Below are 6,000 nucleotides of genomic sequence, written 5' to 3'. Positions count from 1 at the left end.
TCACACTGTTGCTGTAATACAAACAGATAATTTCAAATTTGTTATAATACATTTTATTAAAATAAAAACATAACATTAATAACTTCTACACTAGTGTGTTGGCGCAATCTATCCTTAACATTTGAGTCAGCTAAACTCTATTGATAATCTGTAATATTAGACCTGTATTGTCAATCGTGTTGTTGTGTTAGTAAGCCAAATCCACACAAACGTTGATGTGAAAGGTGTAGCCATATCTGTGAGAATATGTTTGTTGTACTGTAATTTGTTTAGGGATTAGTGTTGGGATACTGTTTTGGTAACCAAATAACCTGCCTTTTTTCTTTCTAGAACCATAACAACAATCATAGACTTCTCATTCCAGATCATTTTCCACATATCCTTGACAGAATCAAATGTAGGCCCTATAATAACCGTGATTAATAAAATGAATGTGAAATAACAATTTTAAAAACATTTAACTAAAAACAATCCAATTATCTCTGTTGGGTTTACTTTAGTAAAAAGTAATTCGCTTCCATACAAAACGAAATTATTAGGATTTAGTACTAGTAGGCCTACAGTAGTAGTAATAAATAAATTATACTGATTTGATGTTTGGATCCGTTTGAAACAAGCTTTGACGTGACATTAATTACAAATAGTATCACTCATAATAACATATTTTCTTATTTTCTTTTAGCTCACATAACTAATAGAAATATATATACTAATTATTGACACTAATTGGATATATAGAATTTGGACCTTAAAGGAGACAATTTGACGTTCCTTCTTGTGTATGTAATTTGTATTATATTTATTATTATGATGATCTTGGTAAAAATAAAGTTTACCTTGGCATGCAATAAATTCTCGTGGTTCATAACGTCCCTGAAAATAAAACACAGATTTTTATTTTATAACAATGCACGTTTCTCCTAAAACATTTTGTGACGTGTTGACCCAGTCCTCCATCACTATAATTTTATAAATAGAAATTAGGGTAACAACAGCACTTAATTTTACAAATTGAAGACCCTGCCACTGTAGTGGTAAGATATAACATTAGGTAATCGATTGATTTCGCAATAAATAGTATCTTCTCTACTAGGCTTTAATAAAGCAACTTACATCTACATACGAAGCATTTATATTGTCAGATCCGGGAACAGTATCAAGCACTCGAGAGTTGTCATCTGAAATAAAGCGATTTAGTCTTAAATTATTCATTATTTATTACCATTTTTTCATTTCTAAAATCTTGAATACATATTTTTTTAATAAAGCGAAATATCTACTTCACGGTTCAAACTTTTTTCTTTTCTCTTTATTCATTCTTTCGTAAATACAAACTTAGGATTATTTTTTTAGATTGACATATGCTGACAAGTGCAACTAAAAACATACATTAAACACATAAATAATAAACTCACATGAAATGACATTAGAATTTTGATTTTTCTTTCCCGGTAATTCGGCAACGTTCCAAGAATGGAAAGGCTTGTTGGCATCAAGTTGCGATACCTAAAATGATATTTCAACACTAAATGCACAATGAATCATGTGATGGAACTCTGTAGTTATGTGAACTGACTGACAAAAATAGCATTGGCACAGAACTGTATATGGATGGAATTATGGATATCTAACAGATCAACAAGAGATTCTGGCTTGAAAATATCGTTATTAAAAATCTTCGTTATAGTTAACGGAATTGTAAATAGTTAGTGAGACTGAAAATGAAATGTGTTATAATATACTAGGCAGTTAAAACAACTTTAGCTTACCTCAAATTCTTTCTCAAAACCATTGTCAACGCTTAATTGGCGCTTCCTCACATAGTCATGTAGCTTTAATAACTCAATTGGTTTGTATTCTTCATTATCGATTGTTAAGTTGTAAGACAGGGGGCCAGGTTCCCGTTGCGATACAAGCTCAGAATCTGGGTAGATGGATTCAGCAGCAGAATTATCATCGACATTATCCCTAATAACTTCATATTCATTCCGTTGATATTTCTTAGACAGGCTTTGATAATCTGTAACTTGATCTTTTTTCAAGATCGATCTAATAGAAAAAAAAAGTACACTCTGACTTTTAATGGTTAAGTTTTAATATATGTAGGCCTACTTTCAATTGTAGTTTATAGAGAGTTTATTTACCGTTTAAATATCACCAACATGATTGCAACTGTGGTAATTGCAAAAAGCAGTGAACCACTTGCTACTAATATGTAATCTGAAAAATATAACAATATATACAACAATCTTTATTAATAACCTCCATGGTAATTTAATATTTCTTGGCGTATATAGGCCTAATAGCATTTTCTGGAATCGAAAGCTTCCTTACAAAAGGTCTAGTAATCTTGTAATAATAATAATTGTAATAATTATAATTGAAAAAAAATGAAGACATTGGTTTTTAGGCAATACCTTTCTTCTTTTAATCACTATCCAGTCATCAGCTGATAAATAGCAATCGTTAAAATATAACATGACATTAATATTTCTGATTATTTTGAAAAATATGATTCTTACTGAATCCAAATTTGTTTTTGTCTGAGATGTTATCTGATAGATCACAATCAGTTTCAAATATGAATTTCTTTGTCTCAGATGTCCCATTAATGTTTGAATATGACAAGACTGTGAATGTATATTCTATACACGATTCAATTCCTTCACCAAATACAACTTCAGTTTTGTTTGTAGGTCTACTTCGTTGCTGAAATTTTCCACCTGACAGTTCATAATGGTTGGTCACCTGAAAATCTGGGATGTCACACGTAGAAGCGTTCCACTTAATAAGCAAATATGTCTCATTTCCAAATGATTTACTTTTTATTGATGGTACTAAAAACAAAATACAAATCAAATAAGTAATAACAATTAAATCAAATAGCCAACTGGTTTCTTTTTAATAATAAAACTGTGTTATGCAAGGTTTCACCTTTGATGGTATAGGCTGTAGACTAATATTGAATTATTGAAAGTCTATATTTCTGAGTACTCGTTATATTATCTAGTATATTTTTTAGATACCAATATAAATTATTTGTTTCTTATTCGAAGAATATTTAAACGTAATACTATATGTAAAGCACTTTAACCTAACAGTTCTTAACGTTATAATAACCATTAGAACTATGTTAAACTGAGGTCGGTGTTTGTATCGTTAAGTTCTGTCCGTAATTTAACCAGCAATCTCTAAAATATGTTATCAAGTCAAGGTAATAAAAAAACAATGAATAGCTGAAAATTATTACTTGGTTGTGCTGTTTGTATAATTATGTCTTCTACCCAATTACTAGCAATCTCCAGGTCATTAACAACTCGAGCGTTTATGATATAACCAGTACAACCTGGCAATCCTGATAGTTCTAATTCCAATTGAGAACTACTTGTCGTACTGATTACATCTTGTATACTGCCATCTATGTCTGAGTATTGCACTTGATAGCGAAGAATAGAGTTACACCGGATTCGCTCATAATCACTATAAACAGGCTGAAAATAAAGAAGGCATATTATTCATATTATTAATAGAGGTATGAAGGGATGGCAGCAAGTTTGGCTAAACTTTGCAGTTTTTCGGATAGCAATGTTTAAATATTTTGGGTCATAGTAAACAAATATATATTGGGCCCCTAACATGCCCATTTCGTTTACAGATAAATACATAAAGAAAACAATAATTCAAAATGATGTAGGCTTACCTTTATACTTAAGATGACGTGATTGTCTTCATTAGCTTTCATTTCTATCGCAGGTTCTTCCAACGGTTCTATATGATAGCAAAATTGGTAAATGAGTAAACACAATCAATTCATCCTTAGCAATTAATTTTTGTTTTGAGAAAGACAAAATGACAGGGTTATTTTACTAATTAATAACTTAATATATTAAGGAGTCTAGCCTGTAATAAAGTTACATAGTGCATCGTTTCAAACCATTCTTTTCTGCAATATACGACAGTTTAGTCTAAACAAAGTTCAAATCGTAAAATGAAAGTTAAAAAAAAGTCCATATACATGACTGCCGTCGCGTGCGCAAATTTGAGTTAGTGTTTACCGACCGACAAACCGACTGACATAGTCAGCTGTAGAGTCGCGCACGCCTATGACCTATGGAATGGAAAGAACACTACATAAACCATTTAAGTATTATATATTATTACTGCGTATGATAATTTAATACCCTAGTTATCACATATATTATAATATAATTTTTAAATATATTTGTGTATCAATTTTATAACGTACCTGCTGCTGCTGTGTCTGTTGATCCTAGTGTACTTCTTGGTCCATATACCTCAATACCACCAACCATCCTCGAAAATTGAGAGTAGAATTGATATTGAGTATTTGGGATGAGATTATCAATAACAATAAATACATCGTTATATGGTTCAGTTCTTGATACAAATGAATCCATCTCCGATGATTTGTACGAAAGCTTTCGATTTATAATTGTTCCTGTTCCATAGTCTTCACCAGGAATCCAAGTGACGTCAAAAGTCAGTGTACATACTGTCTGGTTGACAATAGTTGGCGGTTCAGAACGATACGGTAGTGCTAATTATTGAAACATTAAGGCATAGATTGATAATAGGTACAAATTGGAAATATTCTGAATACTGTAAATGTTAACCGAAAGTAAATCATAAGCATCACAGTTCAACTTAAAACAAATGTTGAAGATTTTAGAATACTATTTACTGCATCGACCACATTGATTACCGCCTGATTGATGATTTTTATTAAAAACACAGATTATCACTGGTTGAATAAAATTGTCTGAACTTCACTTCTATAAGGTCCTTTGTTTCTTCTTTATTTATATTTTAGACAACATTATTCTTTTATACTAATCAATTTGTTTGTATGTTTTTTTTGGTTTTCAGTAAGTTATTGAGACACATTTTTTTTTATAGGGACGTGTTGTTTTTTAATTAGGCCTGTAACAAGGGTGTCTTTGAATCTATAAAAATAATTGAATGTAGGCCTAAGTAAGTAAGTACAGTTATACCTATGCTACACTTTGGTCCAGCCCAAGCCTCATTACAACCATTAGGGCAACTTCCATCTCGATTACAATCTGCAGAGTCTTTGCAGTGACACGGGAAATTACACAAAACACCAAAGAATCCAGGCGGACAGAATACAGGTTCTATAAAAACAATTCAAAAGTTCCGATTTGAGAGTTGTTTTATCTTTCAGAATATTGGCCATAGGCCTACAGTTGAAAAAACTAACAGTAATTAACTTTTTTTTCCTTTTTGATACACCCAGGATATAATTACGTTACAATTATTATTATGGTATAATGTAGTATTTTGAACTATTGGCAGTTAATTCGTCATGTAAAATCCATTATACTTTATAAATATAGTTGAGGACGGCTTAATGGATGGTTTACATTCAAAATGGAAGTCCGATTATATCAGTTTGTTTGTAGGCACGCATACATTGATGAAAGGTACAAATGCATAAAACGACAAATCCCTTACCTAAACACATATTACCAATATAACCTGACGAGCATGTTGACCCGGAAGTACATCCTGTGTGTTGATCACAATCAACAATGTCACAATGACATGTTTGACGACAATCCGCTCCATAGAAACCAGCTTCGCATTCTTCAAAAAACATAGTTTAATATGATTAGTTTTTATTTAATGCCACAAATAAAAAATGTATACATTTGATGTGATAAACAGCCAGAAAGAATTAAATGTCAAGTTTTTGAAATACAGTCCAGTACAAAGTACCCTTTTGGCTATTATTTCATAAAAATGTTTCTAATTGAAATGTTTCATACGATTTTTGTCACTTTATTTGCCTTATTTTTTATCTTAAGTAGTTTTTTATATAGATTTTAACCAGCTTGTTAATGGCGATGATTCGCTGGTGGATTGGAATGAAATAAATACTAATAAATACATTATTGAACAACTCTAAAATTTTAACATTTACCAATAACCTATTTACCACCTTCTTAACTTTCTACATTA

General features: G+C 31.0%; 1 long non-coding RNA gene across 1 annotated transcript; it reads right to left on the bottom strand.

The window, feature by feature from the left end:
• Positions 1-304: 304 nt before the first annotated feature.
• LOC140049989 (uncharacterized) lies at positions 305-1,140 on the bottom strand. The gene is made up of 3 exons (XR_011845343.1): positions 1,114-1,140; positions 837-873; positions 305-404 (listed from the first exon to the last, which is right to left on the bottom strand). It is a non-coding gene; the product is annotated as an uncharacterized lncRNA (long non-coding RNA).
• Between the last annotated feature and the right edge of the window lie 4,860 nt (positions 1,141-6,000).

Source organism: Antedon mediterranea, chromosome 5 (assembly GCF_964355755.1).
Source record: "Antedon mediterranea chromosome 5, ecAntMedi1.1, whole genome shotgun sequence".
NCBI classification, from domain to species: Eukaryota; Metazoa; Echinodermata; class Crinoidea; order Comatulida; family Antedonidae; genus Antedon; species Antedon mediterranea.
Note: the sequence above shows the minus strand (reverse complement) of the source record. Positions and strands in the feature narration are given on the sequence as shown.